Here is a 24,347-nt window from a genome sequence, read left to right as displayed (position 1 = left end):
ATGGAAAGACTTTGGGGGAACAGTTGGCTTAAACAGTCCCTACAGAGTTCCTTCAGAGCAAATATTAACTTTATATTTTGAAAGAGAAACAACTGAGATCAGTGCCTCTGAATATGTCTATGTTGGATGGCTCCATAATAAAGGACATAAAAAGGATAGGAATTAGCAAATTAAAAATAAGTCCTGATTATATAATTTTACATAGAAAAAATACTTTTTATCTCTGAGAGAAAAGCAATTGCATACTTTCTGTAAATTATAAAATGACAATTTAATGGAAAATGTTAAGAGGATAAAAACTCTGGAAAATTTATCAGTTGAAAATGCAATTTATTACATCTTTTTATTCATTCAAAAATAAATAGAGGCTTTCTGTAAACAAAAAGGTGAATTCATGATATTTAAAACATACACTGTACTCCACCTATCAACTGCAGAACATACTCCAAGATTAACCACAGCTCACTCATAAAGCAAGTTTTAATAAACTTAAAAAAACCCAAAAACCTCAAAACCATACCACTCATACTCTTGGGACATAGTGGAATAAAAATAGAAATCTATACCAAGAAGATCTCTCAAAATCACACAATAATATCCAAATTAAACAACTTGCTCCTGAATGACTTTTGGATAAACAATGATTTTAAGGCAGAAATTAAAAAAAAAAAATGTGACATAAGTGAAAACAGAGACACAACATACCAAAATCTCTGGGATGGAGCAAAAGCAGTATTAAGAGGAAAGTTTATAGTGCTAAATGCCTATCCCAAACTTAGAAAGATCTCAAATTAATGATCTAACATCACACATAGTGGAAATAGAGAAAGAAGAACAAACTAATCCCAAAGCTAGCAGAAGAAAATTACTAAAATCAGAGCGGAACTGAATGAAATTGAGATCCAAAAGAATCAGTGAAATCAAAAGTTAGTTCTTTCAAAGGATAACTATGATGAATAGACCACTAGCTAGATTAGCAAATAAAAAAAGAGAAAAGATCCAAATAAGCACAATCAGAAGGACACAGGTGGCATTACAACCAATCCCATAGAAATATAAAACATCTTCAAAGACTACTGTGAATATCTGTAGACATATAAAACTAGAAAATCTAAAGGAAATGAATAAATTCCTGGCAACACAATCTCCCAAGATTGAATAAGGAAGAAATTGAAACCCTGAGCAGACCAATATTAAGTTCTGAAATCAAATCAGTAATAAAAAAACCTACCAACCCCAAAAAGCCCTGGATGAGATGGATCCACAGCTGAATTCTACCAGACGTACAATGAAGGTTTGGTACCAATTCTATTGAAACTTTTCCGAAAATTCCAAGAGGAGGAACTCTTCCCTAACTCATCTTACAAAGCCAGTATCACACTGATACCAATACCAGGCAACGATATGACAAAAAGAAAAAAATTATAGGCCAATATATCCCTGATGAACATAGATGCAAAAATTCTCAACAAAACACTGAATCCAGCATACTACTACTACTACTACTACTACTACTACTACTACTACTACTACTACTACTATACTATTATCAAACAGTCTTCATTCCTGGGATGCTAAGTTGGTTTGACATGCACAGATAAAAAATGATTCAACACATAAGCAGAATAAAAAACAAAAGCCATATGATCATCTCAACAGACACAGAAAAAGCTTTTGATAAAATGACACATCCCAGTATAATAAAAACCCTCAGCAAACTAGGCATTGAAGAATCATACCTCAAAATAATGAGAGCCATCTATGACAAACCCACAGCTAACATTGTGCTGAATGGGCAACAGCTGGAACCATTCACCTTGAGAACTGGAAGAAAACAAGGATGCCCACTCTCATCATCCTTATTCAACATAGTACTGGAAGTTCTAGCCATCCTTATTCAACATAGTACCGGAAGTGCTAGCCAGAGCAATTAGGCAAGAGAAAGAAAAAAAAGGCATCCAAATAGAAAAAGAAGAGATCAAACTATCTCTGCTCACTGATGTTTCTATAACTAGAGAACTCTAAAGACTCCATGAAAAGGCTCCTGGAACTGATCAATGACTTCAGTAAAGCTTCAAGATACAAAATCAATGTACAAAAATCAGTGGCATTTCTATACACCAATAACGTTCAAGGTGAGAGCCAAATCAGGAATGAAATCCCATTTACAATAGCCACAAAACATACAAAATACCCAGGAATACTTCTAACCAAGGAGGTGAAAAGTCTCTAATAGGAGAACTAGAAAAAACTGCTAAAAGATATCATAGATGATTTAAAAAAATGGAAAACATTACATGCTCATGATTGGAAGAATTGATATTGTTAAAATGACAATACTGTCTAAAGCAATTTATAGGTTCTATCAAACTACCAATGACATTCTTCACAGAAGTAGGAAAAAAAAAAACCTATTCTAAAATTCACATGGAAACAAAAGAACCCAATAGCTAAGGAAAACCTAAGCAAAAAGAACAAAACTGGAGGTATCACATTACCCTACTTCAAACTATACCATAAGCCTGTTGTAACCAAAATCACATGGCACTAGTGGAAAGACAGACACACGACAAAAGGAACAGACAAGAGAATCCAGAAATAAAGCCACACACCTACAGCCATCTGATCTTCAACAAAATTGACAAAACAAGCAATGGGGAAACTACTCCCTTTTCAATAAATGATGCTGGAATAGCTGGCTAGCCATATGCAGAGGAATGAAATTAGACCCACATCTTTCACCATATACAAAAATTAACTCAATATATGTCAAAAAAATTAGTGTAAGACCTCAAACTATGAGAATCCTAGAAGAAAGTTAGAAAACACCATTCTGGATATTGACTTCGGGAAAGAATTTATGACTAAATCCTCAAAAGCAATTGCAACAAAAATAAAAATGGACAAGTGGGACCTAATTAAAGAGCTTCTGCACAGCAAAAGAAACTACCAGCAGAGTTAAAAGATAACCTACAGAATGTGAGAAATTATTTGCAAATTTTACATCTGAAAAATGGTCTAATATCCGGAATCTATATGCAATTTACACAATTGTAGAAGCAAAAAACCAAATAACCCCATTAGAAAATGGGTAAAAGAAAACAACAGACATTTATCAAAAGAAGATATACAAGCAACCAACCAACCAACCTGAAAAAAGATGCTAAATATCACTAAAAATCAGACAAATGCAAATCACACCACAATGAAATATCACCTCACACCAGTCAGAAGGGCTATTACCAAAAAATCAAAACACAATAGATGTTGGTGAGGCTGTGGAGAACAGGGAACACTTATGCTCTGTTGATGGGAGTGTAAATTAGTTCAGCTACTGTGGAAAGTAGTTTGGCGATTTCCCAAAAACTTGAAACAGAACTACCATTCAATCTAGCAAACCAATCACTGGGTATATATCCAAAAGAAAACAAATCATTCTACCAAAGAGACCTATGTGCTCATATGTTCATCACAGCACTATTCACAATAGCAGATATGGAATCAACCTAGATGTCCACCAGTGATGTATTGGATGAAGAAAATGTAGTACATATAGACCATGAAATACTACACAGCCATAAAAAGAACAAAATCATGTCCTTTTCAGCAACATGGATGCAGCTGGAGGACATTATCATAAGTGAATTAATGCAGGAACAGAAAACCAAATACTATATACTCTCACTTAAGCGGGAGCTAAACCCACATTTCTGGTTTCTCAGGGACATAAAATGGCAACAATAGACACTGGGGACTACTAGAGTGAGGAGGGAGGGGGAAGGGCAAGGGTTAAAAAACTTCCTATTTGGTACTATATTCAGTACCTGGGTGATGGCATCCATCGTATCCTCAGCATCACACAATATACACATGTACCAAACTTGCACATGTACCCCCGGAATTTGTAAAATTGGGGAAAAAAAACATATTCTGTTTCCATTTTCATGTAATAGTTCTTCAATTTGAAAAAAATGGACACTTTGATAGGGAGTTGATTCAGAAATAGTGACAGTATTTCAATACCAGATGTATATTGTCAGTTTTATATACATTTTATCAAAAGAAAATTTTTTTGATATACAAAAGAACTATCTTCATGTCATAGTTTTTATTTCTAATGGTACACATAAAGGAATAATTTTAATTTAAAAATTAAATTAAAATTTTAATAAATTTTAATAATTTTATTTTAAAATAAAAGTTTGAAAGGCCTAAACATAGTATATAAAAAGTATAAATGCTTATTGTAAAATACATGAGCACTTCTTGATATTTTGCTCCTATGAAACACAAAAACATTTCTGTTTCTAATTGATGTATACTCCTGTGTTGTTGGAAAGATTCTGCACAACACTTTCTGGTAGTTGAAAAAAATGTGTGATGGCATACATATAACCAGTTCCTGGCTGCTCAGCATATTAAAAATAATTTTGAAGATAAAGCAAGTATCAATCTTGGTATCTCGTACAATTCTTGAAAAAAGCCTTATTGTCAATTATCAAACAAATTTATCGCTGTTATCCCCATATTCTGCAGATACTAATAATAAATAAAGTAGAATATTTCTGGAAGCCTGCTGTTTTATTTAAGTCTGAGATGATAATATTCAACCAAACAAATTCATTCTCTTTTAAATAAAGCAAAACCTGAGAGTTTAATATTTGAGAATATTGGTTTAAGAAATGATTATCCTTGGCCAGGCGCGGTGTCTCACACCGGTAATCTCAGCACATTGGGCGGCTGAGGCGAGTGTATCACGAGGTCAGGATATCGAAACCATCCTGGCTAACATGGTGAAACTTTGTCTCTACTTAAAAACTAAAAAAAAAAAAAATAGATGGGCGTGGTGGCGGGCGCCTATAGTCCCAGCTACGTGGGAGGCTGAGGCAGGAGAATGGTGTGAGCCGGGAAGGTGGAGGTTGTAGTGAGTCGAGATCCTGCCACTGCACTCCAGCCTGGGCAACAGGGAGAGACTCCATCTCAAAACAAACAAACAAACAAACAAACAAAAACAAAACAAAACAAAAAAACCCACAAAGATACAAAAAAGATAATATTATCCTTATAACATTCCTTTCATTGATGGTTATGTGCTATGTGAAATAATACATAACACCAAAACCTTATTATTATTTTTGTTTGTTTTTTCATTTTTCTTTGGTTTTTGAGATAGGGTCTTGCTCTGTCACTACAGGCTGGAATGCAGTGGTACGAACACAGCTCACTGCAACCTCAACCTCTTGAGCTCAAGAGATCCTCCTGCTTCAGCCTCCTGAGTAGCTGGGTCACAGGTGTGTGCCACCACCACACCTGGCTTTTTTTTTTTTTTTTTTTTTTTTTTTTTTTTTTTTAAATAGACAAGGTCTCAGCATTTTTCCTAGGCTGGTCTCAAACTCCTGGGCTCAAGTGATCCTTCTGCCTCAGCCTCTCAAAGTGTTGGGATTCCAGGTATGAGCCATTGCACCTGGCCTAAATCCTTGTTATCTGTTTTTTTCTGTACAAGTAAAAATATCAGTAAGAATTCCATGTTAATAACATACATTATTTTTTCAATATGATAGATAAAGAACTTTCATCTCAGACTTATTTCCCGTCCCCGCCCCCCCACCTCCCGCTACTGTCAGCTTAATAGGTTTTAGCCACTTCCTTGACTTAAATGGAGCATAAGCAATGAATACATGCTTACATCAGAAAATAAAAGTAAATGACTTTTCTTTATCAGATATCTGAGTTGTCATCATGAGGGCTTTTGCTTTGGGGATCATAACTTTTTATATGTAATTAATCTGTATGTCACTTACTATAAACGGGAGAAACTGTTTTCTCATCCTTCCATGAAGTTATTTATATAATATTGATTCAATTTATATTAGTTTTGAAATACAATTTGCAAACATCCTCTGAGTTATGCTACATTTCACCATTAAATAAATTTTTTAGATACTTTCAGGTAAATATCCTACTTCAAAATAAATTTTATTATAGCAGATTAAAAGCAGAAATAAGTAATTCAAATGTCTTTATTGTGGTTCTCTTATTAGTAACCTTTAATGATGTTTTTTAATATTTTAATGTCTTTACTCTTTTCTAATATGAGTTATATTTACTGGATTTCTGCCACTTTGTTATTAGAAGCAAAAGAAAAAAATATTAGAACAAGTAAAAAAAACTATCTCTTTACAGTTTAACATTTCTTTTTTTAATATTTTTTTTAAATTATACTTTAAGTCCTAGAGTACATGTGCGGAATGTGCAGGTTTGTTACATAGGTATACATGTACCGTGGTGGTTTACTGCACCCATCAACACATCACCTACATTAGATATTTCTCCTAATGCTATCCCTCTCCTAGCCCCCCACCCCCAGTGTGTGGTATTCCCCTCCCTGTGTCCATGCGCTCTCATTGTTCAACTCCCACTTATCAGTAAGAACATGCGGTATTTCGTTTTCTGTTCCTGTGATAGTATTTCCTACTAGTCAAATATATTAACAATCCTCTGACACTTCTAAACCACAATCCATCTTCAATTTCTCCTTTTATCATGTCTGAGAAACAGCTACTAATTTTTAAAAATTATTCTCTAACATTATATTTTATCGAAAATTTTTACTACTCAATAGGTAAAATTTACCACCACATTTCTTAGTCCTTCAATGTCTTTCTTGCATACTTCTATTATAGCAATCCTCTCAACTGTTTTCCCTTCTTTTGTAATGCTCCAACTGACCCACAATGGCTGCTCCTGGAGTCTCAGTGGAACATTTAGTGAGTTTCAAACACAAAACTGTGGTCACTGATCACATTTTAACTAGCAATAAGATGAATTTCTCTAATTACACAACATGAAAACTAGAGCTAAATTGCTTAGAACATTTTTCAAAGGCAGGAAATAGCAATCTTCATATATGTATTTTGGTATACATTTTACATTTATATATATACTTAACATAATTTACTGTAATATAAACATATATATTATTTATGTGTGTATAATATAAGCTGTCTTTCATAAGTTCTAGGTGTATAACTCTGGCTTTTATTTTTCAATTGAGATATAGTCATTTTCATACTTCTTCACAGCATTCTGTAATATACCAAGATGATGTGATTTAGTTTTTATAAATTTTTTTCTCTTGATGGATTTCTACTGTGCTTTCCCAGCAGCTTCCTTCTGCTTCATTTCCCAAATAATTCTGCAAAATCGGTATGCAGGCAATAAAATCAATTGGTCTTGAAATGGTTCTTCTAGTACAGTTTTTAGTTTTTTCCTTTTTTTTTTCCTCTCCCTGGGATAGAAGACTGATAATGACTATGAAAGCTTCCAGGCAAAAGTAAAGATAGTCTGTTACGAAAATATCCTATTTCAAACCCTATGATTCTTAAAATATATGAATTGCTACTTAAATACATGTGTGTGTGTATATATATATATAATATATATATATATGCATATACAGTCATATAATTGCTTTTTCAAAAGTCTTCCAAGGAATAAAAATAACAAATTTTTAAAAAAGTTTTACAAATCAATTTTTAGCTGGTTCAGCCAGAACATCATTAATGAAATACTATCAACTACCTAAATTATGTTTATGCTGTATTTATACAGTATAACTTAATATATTCCAAATAATAAAACTTATATTCTGAAGATGTATATTTTGAGGATATAAGAAATATTTTTGCATAAAATAGGAGTCCTTGTGCATGTTTTAAAAAATAAAACTGTATATATTTTTGCACATGGATTCATGAACAAATAATTGCACCCTATGTTACTGACAATTGTCCTTATTCAAATACAGGTACAATTTGCATTCATTTTTCCCTTCTGTGGGTAACACTTCATTACAAGGAGTCTGTGTCTTTTTATTCCTTGCTTCATAATTCAGATTCTTGGCACATAATACTGAATTTCATGACTAAAACTGAAGTAAATCATGCACAGCTGTCTCTATTTTAGGCATTTTTTTTTTTAAGTTTGTTCTGGTAGTGTTGCTATTGTGCAATTCGGTGTTACTGAATCATTGTGTCCACAATTTTGTACGAGTTATGCTGATTTCTAACCATTTTTCAATTATTGTTCACTTTCATGAATGTTCTCTAAATGTCATTGAAAATTTTCTGACAATATTCAAATATTGGTTCAAAAACCACACTGATATTAATGCTAAAAGACTCTAAAAGTATTTTTAATTACGGGCTGACAAACTACAGCCCAGAAGCCAAATCCAGTTCACAGCCCATTTTGGTATAGTTTTCAAGCCAAGAAAAGTTTCGTTGTTTATAAATGTTTGTTTAAAAGAAGAAGAAAAAGAATGACGCAGAGACTGCCCGTAAGTACTATCTCCCCTTTTATGGTGAGTTTATCGACTCCTGGTTTTAGGTTATTCCACCATAATTATTTGCTGCTTTTACAATACCTTGTTCATAGTAGTAATTCAATAAAATATATCGGATACTCATATTAGTCACTTCAGTGATTTGTTAATTTTTATTTTATTTATAAAATTGTAACAAAAACTAACATTACTGTAAAAGGATAATAAATTATTAATCATGCCTTTATTTATATAAATTATCTAATTAAAAATAAAAGACATTATCATTTATATTATCCGAAGCAGGGGAAAATTATTTTTGAGATGATACTCAAATATTTTAAAAATACATTATCAAATATGAGTTAATTGTATAAAACATGTACGAAAAAGACATGTGAGGAAATTACTTCTGCAACCTCCACCTCCGAGGTTAAAGCGATTCTGCTGCCTCATCCTCCCTAGTAGCTGGAACCACAGACATGCACCACCATGCCTGGCTAATTTTTGTATTTTTATTGGAGACATGGTTTCGCCATGTTGGCCAGGCTAGCCTTGAACTCCTGACCTCAGGTGATCCACCCACCTTGGCCTCTCAAAGTGCTGGAATTACAGGCGTGAGCCACTGCACCTGGATGATATATAGGTTTTCCAATGAGATCAATCATGTAAATATTTTATCATGGTATATTACCATGTTTTGGTATGTAAGAGAACTTAGCTACAAAAATAAATGCTAAATATATAATTGAAAAAAATAGAGAGTCTATTTAAAGCTGTATGTTTAAATTTAGTGATTTCTAGCCCAAAGAATAGAGGCATAAAATGCAAATGATTAATTCATTAAAAAGATTTCATTAATAAGTGTCAGGAGTAGACTGGGAACTGAATTTTACAGAATTTCTTACATTCTCTTCAGAAAACTTCCCCTTCTATCTCTCTACAACTGATTTCCGTTTGTTAGCTGACTCCAGTGTTTCTTAACCAAAATCCTACCCACTTTTATTGCCATATTTATTTAGTTCTATTAAAGGCAGCAACATGAGTTCTTGTTTATAATTGTTTAAAAAAAAAAAAAAACTCAATACACATGCAACAACCAGAAATATTTTAGTCATAGATTTCATATGAAACTATTGAGTTTTTATTTTTTGTAACCAAAGTAAATGACATACCAATTTAAAAGAGAAAAGAAATATAATGAAACAGCTTATATTTGAGCCCTTCCTATTTGTTAAATACCTCCTGGCATTATTTAATTTAATTCACACAGTGATTCTAGGCAGCAGGTACTGTCATTAGCTTCTTTCTGCAGATCAAAAGTTGGAATACTTTACTCAAGGTCATAAAGCTAACAAGCATGAACCCAAAATTCAAGTTCTTAATCTCGAGCACTGGATTAAGTATGCTTAATGATTATGTACAGCTTTCCGTTTATCTATTGTATTACCCTGGTATATGGAACATTATAGGTAAGTCTGGGGTACGTTTGAAGAGCTAAGATAAACGCAAATGTTAGGAAACAGAGAGAAAGGTAAAGAGAGAGGTTACTGAGAGGAACTATAATTGTATCATAAATATCTTTAGTATTTAAGCATACACGTAAAGCTGAATCATGTAAGTATTGATGTAAAGTTATAAACAGTTATAAAGTTTTATGCACTTGATAAGAAAACAAAATGCAGTGACTTACTTAAGATTGAGAACATACACTGCTTCTAATCTTAACTTCCTTGAGATCTGTAATATGCAGGCTGCTGCTTGCCACCACTGGGCATGCGCAGAGTTGCTGGCTTCTTCTCATGGGTTAGTCTCAAATTCGACTGCATTGGAATCACCTGGGATGCTTATTGGAATCACCTGGGATGCTTTAGCGTTACTAATGTCCGAATCCTACACCCAGAGGTTCTGATTTAATTGGTCTGGGATAGGACCTGAGCAACAGGTGTTTTAAAACATCCTCAGGTGATTCTGTTTTCTGAGTCTTGGGAACAGCTTATTTTAACTACTTGCTGATGGGCATACCCCTTACCTGCTCACATCCTCGCAAAGCAGTTGATGCTCAGAGATTTGGTCTGCTATAGATGAAGGTAAGAGTCTTCATATCTTTCAGGTTCTCAAGTGTGTTTCTCCAAGTGTGATCCCTGAACCAGTATTTGCATCACTTGGGAACAAGTGAGGCACATAAATTCTCAGACCCAATCGAGACCATTGGATAAGAAACCTGGGAGTGGGATCTAGAAATCTAGCTTAACAAATCCCTCAAGTGATACTGACACCCACTAAAATTTGGGAACTACTGTAAGCCCAAAGAACCCAGTTAGGTATTTATACTTTTTTCCCATTTTTCAGTAGAGGATTTAAAACAAACAAAAAAATACTGCTCATTTTGTTTTATAATTTATATTTTGAAGGAACATATAATTTACATTTTGTATTACATTCCAGTTCTTTCAGATTCAACTTCATGGTAATGGTTTAATCTATTTATTTCACCAGTCACATCACACACACACAAAAATGTGTGTGTGTATAATGTTATATCAGCTATATCAAATGTTTTTATATAATAAATTATGATTTCTTTGAGGTATATTTTTGCATCACTGCTATAAGTAGTTGAGGTAATTTGCTTTTATTTTGTGGTCTGAATTTATAAGAGAGAATTAGGCATTTAGCATAATCTGAGTACCCAAAAATCTATAGGGAGATTGAAAGTTTCAAATCCATCTATAATAATGCCTATAAACAAGGTAAAGCTGCCTGTAATGTATTTATGCATATATATGGATAGATAATATAATGTGTTATATAAAAACATATTATATTGAGTTATATAAAATATTTTATTGTCATTTAACAGCAAATGATAAACTTTATGTAGATTTTATGTAGATACATACTCTGCCATTTGGTTGAAATATTAGAGGCAGGATATTTTAAGAGTGTAGATCTAGAGTTCTTCAGACTCTAGTTCATCTCCAGGTTTGCTCATACTAATTAACTGTGATTTTTAAGAAATTATTTAGACGTTTAAGTTTTCAGTAATATTTTGTTTCCTTTATATTCCAGTGTCTTTCTGTGTGAAACAGAGACAATAGTATCTATTTCATAGTGCCATGGTGAAGTTAATATTTGAGATAATATGTGTAAGTCTCTTAAGGCTGGTAGCCATGAGACAATACTGAATAGGTATTAGCTATTTTTATTTACATTATTATATGCAAATATTTCTTTATATAACATAACCTTTTTTAAGAATGTATGCTTTTAGAGGTTCCATGAAAATACTTTATTTTGCTGTTTTAATAAATAATATTGTCAACCTTTACATTAAAAGTTTCGTGGAGAAGGTCTGCAGGCCTAAAGAACTACTTTGAAGGTTATAATCAAGTGATTTACATAGTGGTCTATTGTTCACTGTAAATGCAGTGGAACCTTGATAAAATATGACGTACTATAGCATGAAATTTAGCATAATCCCATTGATTGGTGCTGGTTACTGAAATAACCAGAGGGTTCTTGTTATATTATTTTATCTTTATCTCAGTTGCCTGGCAAAGACCCAACAAATCATGTTTTAATGAAGTCCATCTTTGGAAGAAAAATGGAACAAAATACTATTCTTTACTTTTACAGAGCTCTTATAGTATTTATGCTACATAAATGGAGTATAGGCATTAACAGAAAGGCATCATTTGTCTGGGAGGTAAAAATAAAATAAATGCATATCGTTATAAATACAAACGTTTTGAAGTTTTGTCCTTAAAGTATTGAGAATGTAGTATGCCAAATAATCGAATTATTGAAGTTGATTGAATTTAAAGCAGCTTATTGATTTTTATGGCCATATTTTGTCTATAAAATGATACCGATGTTATCTTGAGTATCATTCATAATTTAAATAATATTCAAAGGTTCTAATATTCTAATGTAGATCTCTAATTTGCTCTGAATACCCCACATTATTTTTTTAAATTATCTTTTGAATATTTGTGTTGGATACGTTGCATAGTTAAAGAATATAAACTGTGATTTGACATCATGTTTTATTTGCTTTGTACTTCAGTTGCTAGCGTGGTGCTCATCATAAGGTAGACACTCAGTAAATGTTTTCTGAATGATGGAAAGTTTCTAATTTTTCATGCATTGATGAACCATACTATGTGTGTAATTTTATACTACTCACGTTGCTTTTGTTTGAGGAAATAGTCATGCCTAGTCTTGTCGTTTTCTTCCATCTGGAGATATATCCATTGGAATAACCCTCCTGATCTCTCTCTACCCCCATTCATGCCTTCCCAGGAGCCAAGAAATGATGCAAATGACAGATGACTCTGGAACTAGAAACTGGGATTGCTTTGTTTGTTAATCCTTTTTGTCCTCATGTCATGTCATATTGGGATCCACCTCTCAATGTAGAGCAGGAGCCTGGGTCTATTCTTGACCATGTGGTAGGCTTGGAGGTATAAAGCCTACAGGGGGAGACCTGTGGCTCTGCACCTCTACCTGTAACTGTACAGAGGAGTCTTCCTGATTCTTGGGTGAAGGTGAGGACGTCAACACTTAAGGATTAGGATACAATCCACATAAGCCACAATCTATATTTACTTCATCAGTGGTGAAGCTGGTATTTTTATTTCCCTTTTTTTTTCTTCCTATTTCTGCCCACCTTGATTGTTTCAGAACTCAGACAGGAAAAAGTGGGGTGTGTATATTGATTCTCCTGAACTTCAACAGATTTATACATATATAACTTTTATGTTGGAAATGCCACTGACATAAAGGTTTGGATGGGCAAGGAGAGTATGCTGGTAATAAACATTCACTTAGCTGGAGCTCAAATCAGCATACCTGGAAAACATGCTACTAGACAGACAAGTGTTTTTCATTTGAGAGCTCTTAAAACAAGGGTTCAGAAATGTCATAGTGCCAACAAATATTAGAGATGTGGTATTCATATTGTGACGAGAATCCTAGAGAACTCCTAATTTTCCATGCGTATTCACCAGATTACTTTTAGTAACTGGCAAGTGTACACAAAATATTCGTATCCCTAGTTTTACGAGCAGGGATATAGTTTTGTTTCTGAAGTACTGTCATCTCATGTAATAGAAGACGATTTTTTTCTCTTTTCTCCAAACCAGCACATATTTCCCAGTCACAGATTTTCCTAAATATACTTAGGTATTGGCAGATTTTTTTCTTCCTTATGTAGTTGTCATTTGTGTACTGCCATCACTGATTAGAAGTTGAAAAAAAAATTAAAATGTCCCACACAGAATATTTTCACTTATGTCTCATTTTTGTCAAAAGCTTAACTTTTTACTTCACATAAAGTTATTATTTTTATAGCACTCTATACTTTCATGACTAGCAACATTGTCTTCACATATTCAAAAACCTAAAATAGGGAAACATACACAGTATCACATTTTCCTGGTTGATAGCCTGTCCAGTAGGTGGATTTATTGTTCGAAGCAAATGGAATCAAATGTAAAAATCTATAATATTTGGGATGGGATTTATCATCATGAAATGAAAGAGATTGTACATACATACATACACACATATATGCTTAAAATTATCTCTTATTTGATCCCCTAAATTACAACTCAAACCTATTAGCCTTTATCATATTATTTCTCTTCCTTCTCCTATACTTGTCCATTTTGCTTTTCTCCTAGCTCTCCTTTCGAATCACTCCCCTTTAGTACTGGCTGGACAAAATCCCCCACAGCAAGGTTGCTTCTTAAAGTTAAAACATTTCTTGAATAAATTAATTAATACATGTAGTAGTTAAAGCATGAGGAGTTAAATTGAAAGCATGACTCTACCAATTTAGAGCTGAATAACTCAAAGTGTAGTTTTAATATCCTTAAACATCAGTTTCCTCCTTTGTGCTTTGGGGATAAGATCTCTTTTTTCAGCATTGTTATGAGTATGAGGGATAAAGTGAATTAAGTGCTTTATATATATATAATATAAGTACTCAGTAAAATGTAGCTAATATTATTAATAAAACATTGTACATTATTAATTAAGCATAATACTTAGACTATTATTCACCAATGGTTAATCATTATTATTAATAATTTAAAATTATTATTGATAATTAATAAGGCATCAATGATAAGAACACTTAGAAATACAAGATAACATCCTATGAGTCATATGATATCGTATGGCATTCAGACTTGCAGGAAGTGAAGATACCAATGTCACATCCATGGCTTTTTCCAGACTCTCCTTACGTTAACCTTCCTACGTTTTTGTGAGAACCCTTATCCAGAAAACAGGTCCGCTTGGGAAGTGGGCCTGGTATATTTAGCATCCCCACCTCACGACGGGTATTTCTGACATAAAGTCACATTCTGACCCCAGTGACCAGTTTATATAGGGCATGGTATTCTTTTACCATGCGTGGCTTTACACCATTTCCTGCAAGAAAGGTCTAAGAAAGCCTCAGAGGGACTATGCATTTGTTCCAGTGGCAAAGGAAAAAGTAAAGGGTTATATATACCACATTTTAGGTCCATTTGGAACACAGGAGGTTTTTGTGGTCTTGCTCTGAAACCTAGCCTAAAAACATCATGAATAATATGGCTTCTGTGAAGAAATTTCAATTCTGAACAAAGAATTTTAGAAACACTCCCCTTTACCATTGCAGATGACCCATGTAAAAGGTTTCAAATGTCTCAGTATACAAATGGCATATACTTTGGAGTTTTCTGTTCATCTTCAGTTCCTGAAACATAATAATTATTTCTAAGGGGCAGACTTTGATTTGCAGATTACTGGGCACATTACTGTTTCTTTCTTTGTATTTTTCCCACACATCTTTTCCCTTAAAGCACACTACAACATCATTATCACAGTGCTCCTATCAATGTTTAAAAGCCCACTTCTGAAAGCTATAATACCTTTGTTCAATGCTGATTTGTATTTGGCTTTGTAGAAAAAATTAGCTTAAGAGAAACTTTACTGAAACATGAATACTAACCCAGAACAGGCATTGTATTCGAGTGAATGTAACTTTGCACCACTTCTGAGAGGTTTAGATTGCTCAATTCCCTAGCCACTCCTTCAGGCCCTGGGTGACACTCTGAAATAGATTAAGTCCATTGCCACCTCCTTTCTCTTTTCTTTGTAATGGATAATATTACTGTGTCTTTTGTAAAACATGCTGAGTTTCTGAGATGAATGACAATAACAGCAAAGAAGAAAGGTATTGCTTTGGGATTAAAATGAAACTAAACAAATTTTTACTGGCTTTATCTCTGGCAAGATTGCAATAGAATGCTTTTTCTCAAGTGTCATGGAATTTAATCTGATATAATAATCTCAGAATCTAAATAGGGATCAAGGACTGTCTTCATTTTGAACCTGTTGAAGTTTTCTTCTCAGTACATTCGTGGTTATGATAAGAAGTTACAGCCACTTAGAACTGTTTGAAGTTTATGGAGTATGACCTATTTATGAAGTTGTATATAAACAAACTATTAATATATATCCTCATAGCAAAACGCAAGGTGATTAATTTAATCTACATTTTGAACACTAAGCACTTATAATATAATCGTCTCTTCATGAATGCAGCATTTAATTGTAAAATGAAGTTAATAAAATTAGCTATATAATATTTCTATTAGTTTAATAATTTTATTTTTAATGTTAAAATATTTCAAATACATATTGAATACAGAATAATGATAGACCATCTTGTATCAAGCAACCAGCTTGAACAAAAGTTAATTTTTTATGTATTTGCCTCAGAAATTTTTCTCAAAAGTTTTTATTTTGAAAAATATAAAGCTACAAAGAAGTTGAAAGGTAATACATGACAATCTTTTACACCTTTTCCTGAATTCACCCATTTTCACATTCACATTTTGTCATATTTGCTTTATCTCACTATATACACACATATACACATGTACACAGGTGCTTCTATTCAGGTATGTATGTATTTTAAGTTAATTTTTGCAATGGTATCAGTCAGAAAGGGACAATGCTAATCATCCCCTAGGAATAGTGGGTTGTTTTAGGATCATTTTTGAAAAAAAAAAAAAAAAAATTCATCCAGTTGAATTACTTTGGTACCCATATCAAAAACATTCTGACCACATCTCAGTTTATTTCTGAACTTTCTATTTTGATTAGTTCATTAATAGATCTAATCTTATGCCAGTGAAACACTGTTTTGGTGATTGTAGGTTTATAGTAAATCTTGAAATCAGAGAGAGTAAGTTCTCCTATTTTTCAAAGGTGTTTTTGCTATTCTTAATCCTTTATTTTTCCATATACATTTCAGATTTTTATTGTCAATTTATGTAAGCACACGCTGAGATTATGTTTGGAATCTTTTAGAATTGATAATCAATTTGGTGGAAAATAGTATCTTAAGCATTTCGTCTTCCATTCCATTAACAATTATATATCACATCAATTATTTTGGCTGATTTTCCTGTAATGTTTTGTAGTTTTTATAGTGTATGTATTACACATCTTTTGTTATATTTGTCTTTATTATTTTCAAGATTTAAATACTATCATAAACAGAATTATTTTAAAAATTATATTTTCAAATTGTTTATTGTAATATCAGTTTAGTAATTATAATTTAGTAATGCAATTTATTTTTGCATATTGATCTTCTCTCCTGCAATTATGGTAAATTGACATTAATTTTACTAGCTTTTTGTTGATCACTGAACATAAAAATTTATGAAAAAATTTATGTCATCTGTAAATAGCCAGTTTTGCTTTTTTCCCCCTAAATCTTTGTTCCTTTATATATCTTTTCTCTCAACTTTTTTTACCGGCTAGGAATGAAGAAAAATGTTGGGCATATGCTGACAGTGAAATTCTAACCTTGCTTCAGATCTTACACAAAAAGTCTTTATAAATGAGTGTGGAATTTTCCCACATTATTTTTAATCTGCTGGGTTTATTATATATTAATTTTCATTATTTTGTCAATACGTTGAATTACATTAACTGATTTTCAAATATCAAGCCAACGTAGAATTTCTGGAATAAACCCATTTGGTCATGATATATTATCTTTTTTATAGTTCGATGACTTCAATTTGTAAATATTTTATTACAGAGTTTTGCATCTTTTTCATGATATATTACTTTACAGTTTTCTCTTTGTTAACCATATTTCTTTTTCCATTATATAATGAGTCACAAAAGGAATTTATTTATTTCCATTCTTTCATTTTTATTGCTAGCACAAGAAAACTCATAGCCTTAAGTTCTTACAGTTGTTTAATTTTATTTCATAATTTCTCATATGCAGTGTTTTGATTTTTCATTAATTTTTAGAAGTTCTGCAATTTTATTATGTATTTTCCCTTTTACACAAAAGGTGTAAAATAAAGTATATAAATTTTTAATTGGAAGATCGCAGGATAGATGCAGCCAGGAGGAACATCTCCCACAGAGAGAAAGGGAGTTTGTGGGAGACTGGCATACTCCTAGCAGATCTTTCAAGGGAAGGCACTGAGAGTCGATGGAGGGAGGACATAAATGTTGAGCTGAATGGGGAGGAATCTGGGAACACTGCAGGGGCTACTGAGCACTGGGACTCGTTCCTGGACCTCAGTGACTCCTAGTGAAGGGGTGAGTTGGGCAGGTGAGGAGTGGCTCACTTTCGCCATGAACCTCCAGAATCCTGGCAGCAGGAGACCTCACAATATCATGGACACTTGAGCTAGCAGGGAGAACTGCTTAGAGAGGTGATGGGGCAGACTTCAGCCTGTGCAGAGCTCAGAGGGCTTAGTATGGAAACATCTGCAGTGGAGCATGGCCAGAAATGCCCATCCCTCCCTCAAAGAGAGCAATGCTCCTCTAGGAGACTAGCCTTAGTGACTGTCAGACCTGGATGGAGCAGAGAGGTCTTGCCCATGAGACAAGGCCAGTCTGATCTGAGTGGCCCTCTTCTCTGCTGGCCCTTCCCAGGACCCTAGCCTGGCTATACCTGCTTGCAGTGCAGCCTCGGGGGCCCAACCAGGGTTCTTCTGAAGGACCCTCATTATAGCTCCTTTGCTGGCAGACCATGTTTGACCATTGGAGAGCTCCCACAGATTGGCCCCTGCTGACATGCACCAGCCCACAGCACTCTTCCCCTACTGCAGCCTCCCCTGAGTTTCTTTGCTGGCATGCACTTGCGCACAGCCCCCTCCCCACCCACTGCTTTGCCAGCATTCCTATGGCAGACTTCACCTCCCCTCCCCCTCCAGCACACATACTCTACTGTACCACTGCTGCCAGCCAAGCATACCTTGCTGCTCCCTGCCTGCTGATGTGAGGGCACCTGGCCATGTCACAATCACTGGGGTGAACTTGTGCTGAACACCAGCAACCCTGGCCCCTAGCACCGCCACTGCGGCCAGTGCAAATGTGTAGGGGTACAGGCAGCCCCATGCATACCAGCACCCCATGCCTACCACCATCACCACTGAGACTAATGCAAGCACAGGTGCCAGCAACCCTGTCACTACCAGTGCCCCCCCCACCACCATGCTGCTGCCACAAGCACATGCAAGAATGCCACAGCCCAATCAATATTGTTACCCTGCTTCAGCTGACACATGTGTACCTCACCACACTGCTGTGGCTAATGGCATGGGCAAGCAAGCACAGATTCTGTTGCCACTGCCTGAATGAAGTGATGTTTTCCTATTGGACTAATCTTTTTATCATTATATATTGTCCCTCATTGTATTTTCAACTGCTGTTGCTTTAAAGTTTGTTTTATGTGTTATAAAAATAGCTACTCCTGCTTACTTTTAGTGTCCATTTGCATGGAATATCTTTTTCCACCCCTTTACCTTATGTTTATGTGAGTCCTTATGTGTTACATGCATCTCCTAAAGACAGCAGAAACTTGGTTGGTGAATTCTTATCCATTCTGTATCTTTTAAGTGGTGCATTTAGGCCATTTTATTCAACATTAGTATTGAGATGTGAGGTACAATTCTATTCATTGTGCTATTTGTTGCTGAATACCATTTTTTCATTGTATTATTTTTATGTAGGTCCTGTGAAATTTGTGCTTAAAGAGGTTCTATTTTGGTGTATTTCAAGGATTTGTTTCAACATTTAGAGCTCCTCATTCTGATGCTAAAACCTGGCAAAGACACAACAACAACAAGAAAAAAAAAACTTCAGGCCAATATCTTTGATGAACATAGATGCAAAAATCCTAAACAAAATACTAGCAAATCAAATCTAGTAGCACATCAAACACTAATGCATCACCATCAAATATGATTTATCCCTGAAATGCAAGGTTGGTTCAACATGTGCAAATCAATAAATGTGATTCATTACAGAAACATAAGAAACAGAAACCACAGGATTAGTTCAATAGACGCAGAAAAGGCTTTTGATAAAATTCATCATTCTTTCCTGTTAAACAATCACACACTAGGCATTGATGGAATAAACTTAAAAATAATAAGAGCCATCTATGACAATCCCACAGCCAACACTGTACTGAATGGGCAAAAGCTGGAAGCACTCTCCTTGAGAACAAGAACAAGACAAGGATGCCCACTCTCACCACTCTTATTCAACATAGTACTGGAAATGCTAGTAATAGCAATCAGGCAAGATAAAGAAGTAAGAGACATCCAAATAAGAAGAGAGGAAGTCAAACTAATTCTGCTTGCAGATGATATGATTCTGTACTTAGAAAGCCCCATAGTCTCTGCCCAAAAGCTCCTTAAGCTGATAAATAATTTCAGGAAAATTTCAGAATAAAGAGTCAATGGGCAAAAGTCAGTACCATTTCTATACACCAACAATGCCCAAGCTGAGAGCTAAATAAATAATGCAATCTCATTTACAATAGCCACAAAAGAATAAAATACCTAGGAATACAGCTAACCAGAGAGGTGAAAGACCTCTACAACAAGAATTATTAAAGCACTGCTAAAAAAAAATCAGAGATAACACAAAGAAATGGAAAAACATTTCATGCTCATGGATAGGCAATATCAATATTATTAAAGTGGCCATACTTCTCAAAGCAACTTACAGATTTAATACTATTCCTGTAAAACTACCAATGACATTCTTCACAGAATTTGAAAAGAAAATATATTTTAAAATTTGTATGGAACCAGAAAACCTCCCAAATAGCCAAGGCAATCCTAAGAAAAAAAAAAAAAAAATCTGGAGGCATACCTTTCTTCAAACTATACTGCAGGGCAACAGTATAACCCAAACAGCTTCGTATGGATACAAAAAACAGACAAATAGACCAATGGAACTAAATAGAGAGCCCAGAAATAATGCCACAGACCTATAACAAAGTCAATAAAAGCAAGTAACAGGAAAAAAACTTCCTATTCAATAAATGGTGCTAGGATAACTGGCAAGCCATATGCAGAAGGCTGAAATTGAACCCCTTCCTTACACCATATACAAAATTCACCTCAAGATTGATTGCAGACTTAAATGTAAGACCTAAAGCTTTATAGGGTATTTATAAATCCTGAAAGATAAACTAGGAAATACCATTCTGGAAATAGGCCTTGGCAATGATTTTAGGATAAAGAAACCAAAAGCAATTGCAACAAAAGCAAAAATTGACAAATGGGACCTAGTTAAACTAAAGAACTTTTGTACTGCAAAGGAAACTATCAAAAGAGTAAACAGACAACCTATAAAATGAAAGAAAAGTTTTGCAAACTTTGAATCCAGAAATGGTCTCCTATCCAGAATCTATACAGAATTTAAAAAAATAAATAAAAATGAAAAAAATAACAAGCAAAAAACAACCCCACTGAAAAGTGGGCAAAGGACATGAACAGACTATTCAAAAGAAACATATACTCATCCAACAAGCACATGAATAAATGCTCAACTTTAATTAATTATTAGAGAAATGCAAATCAAAACCGTGAGATACTATCTCACACCAGTCAGAATGACTATTATTCAAAAGCCAAAAAACAGCTGCTGGCGAGGTTGCAGAGAAAAAGGAAAGCTTACACTGCTAGTGGGAATACAGATTAGTTTAACCATGGTGAAAAGTGGTTTGGTGGTTTCTCAAAGAGCTACAACAAGAACTTATATTTATCATAAAACATTGCTGGTTATATACCTGTAGGAAAATAAATATTTTTGTTAATATCATAAAGACACCGGCCCATATGTGTTCATCCCAGCACTATTCACAAGCAAATACATGGAATCAACCTAAATGCCCATCATTGTTAGACTGGATAGAGAAAATGTGGTACGTTTATACCATGGAATGCTACATGGCCATAAAAATAATGAGATCATGTCCTTTGCAACAATCATGATCCTAAGCAAATTAATGCAGGAACAGAAAACCAAATACTGAATGTTCTTACTTGTAAGTGAGAGCTAAATGTTGAGTACACATGAACACAAAGAAGGGAACAAGACACTGGGGTCTACTTGAGGGTAGATGGTGGGAAGAGGGTGAGAAACAAAAAACTACCTATCAAGTACTGTGTTTATTACCTAGATGATAAAATAATCTGTACACCAAGCCCCTATGACATGCAATTTGACTATGTAACAAACATGTACCTGTACCCCTGAACCCAAAATAAAAGTATACAAAATTCCCATATGAACAGAGTTTTTTCTTTGTGGATATCATTTTTATTATGCTGTATTGTTATCAGATAATCTGATTTGTATCAGTTTTACTTATAAAAGTTTTGGAGTTTTCTAATATATTTGGTCAGCTTTTGTGAGTGCTTCATGTGTAGTTGAGAATAGGGTCTTTTATTAGTATGTTGTAAAGTTTATGTTTCTCTATGGAATATGCTGTTTAGACCCCTGTGTACTTACTAAACTTTTATCTACTTAGCCTCAATTAAATTGAAAATGATATTTTAAATATTTACTTTTAGCATTTTTCTATTTCTTCATACATGTTCTATAGTTTCTGTACTACAAAAGTGGTCACTGTGTTTTTGGTGCATAGACCTTCTGCTGTGAATCTTAACCTTCAGCATTTGAAATGTTCACACTAACACTTAATCTCTGTGGTCTGAATTCTGTTTTGTCTAGGAAAATTTTTATCCCGGATTTTTTGTCTTCTCATTGTTTTAATAAATGTGTTGTCTATTCATATTTCCTTACACAATTCAAGCTTATTATTTTATTTTATTTTGGCTTTTATAAAACTTGCAGTATTTCTTTCTGTGTGTTTCCTTAGTTCCTCTTAGTGTGTTGTTTATTTTTGTTTGTTTTCTTCTTATTATTTATTTTTATTATACTTTAAGTTCTGAGATACCTGTGCAGAGCGTTCAGGTTTGTTACCTAGGTATACATGTGCCATGGTGCTTTGCTACACCCATCAACCTGTCATCTACATTAGGTATTACTCCCAATGCTATCCCTCCCCTAGCTCCCGATCCCCCAACAGGTCCCACAATGTGATGTTCCCCTTACTGTGACCATGTGTTCTCATTGTTCAACTCCCTCTTATGAGTGAGAGCATGCGATGTTTGGTTTCCTGTTCTTGTGTTAGTTTGCTGAGAATGATGGTTTCTAGCTACATCCACGTCCCTGCAAAGGACATGATCTCATCCTTTTCTGTGGCTGCATAGTATTCCATGATGTATACATGCCACATCTTCTTTATTCAGTATCACTGATGGGCATTTGGGTTGGTTCCAAGACTTTGCTATTGTGAACATACGTGTGCATGTGTCTTTACAGTGGAATGATTTGTAATCTTTGGGTATATATCCAATAATGGGATTGCTGGATCAAATGGCATTTCTAGTTCTAAATCCTGGAGGAATCACCACACTGTCTTCCACAATGGTTGAACTAATTTACACTCCCAGCAACAGTTTAAAAGCGTTCCTATTTCTCCATATCCTCTCTAGCATCTGTTGTTTCCTGACTTTTTGATGATCGTCATTCTAACTGGCATGAGATGGTATCTCATTGTAGTTTTGATTTGCATTTCTCTAATGGCCAGTGATGATGAGCATTTTTTTATATGTTTGTCACCTGCATAAATGTCTTCTTTTGAGAAGTGTCTGTCATATCCTTTGCCCACTTTTTGATGTTTTTTTTTTTTTTTTTCCCTGTAAATTTGTTTAAGTTCTTTGTAGACTCTGGATATTAGCCCTCTGTCAAATGGATAGATTGCAGTATATTGTTTTTTAAATTAGATGCTGAAATTAAAACTACAATGAGATATTACCTCACACCTGTTTATTATTACAAAACCAAAAGATAACTGTTGTGAAGATGTGAAGAAAAGTGAACTCTTGAGCAGTGTTGGTGGGTACATAAATTGGTATGGCCATTATGGTAAACAGTGTGGAGGTTCCTAAGAAAATAAAAAATAGAACTGCCATATTGTCTTATTCCATTTTGCATTGCTAGAAAGGGATACCTGAGATAGTAGAAAAATAAATAATTCTATAGTGAAGACACGGGCATGCATATTTAAGACCGCTATGTACTTACTCAACTTTAATCCACTTGGCCTGAATTGGATTGAAAATGGTATGTTAAATATCTGGTTTTTAGCGTTTTTCTAAAAAATGCTAGACCAAAAGACAGTAATTTATAGAAGAAAGAGATTTATTTGCTTTACAGTTCTTCAGACTGTACGAGCATTGGACCAGCATCTGCTTAGCCTCTTGTGAGACCTCAGGAAGCTTTTACTCATCACAGAAGGTGGAGAGGGAGCAGGTGTGCTCATGGTGAGAGAGGAAGCAAGAGACAAGAGGGGAGGTACTAGTCTCCTTTAAACAACCCAGATCTCTCTTGAACTAACAGAGTGAGAACTTACTCATTACTGTAAGGCGGGCACCAAGCCTTTCATGAAGTTTCCTCCCACATGACCCAAACACCTCCCACTAGGCCCCACCTCCAACATTGGGGAATCACATTTCAACATGAGATTTGGTGGTGACACATCTAAATCACATCACATATGACCCAGAATCTTAGTTCTGAGTGTAGGTTAAGAAAGCAGTATCTTCAATAGATATGTGCA

Source organism: Rhinopithecus roxellana, chromosome 6, assembly GCF_007565055.1.
Source record: "Rhinopithecus roxellana isolate Shanxi Qingling chromosome 6, ASM756505v1, whole genome shotgun sequence".
NCBI lineage: Eukaryota > Metazoa > Chordata > Mammalia > Primates > Cercopithecidae > Rhinopithecus > Rhinopithecus roxellana.
Note: the sequence above shows the minus strand (reverse complement) of the source record.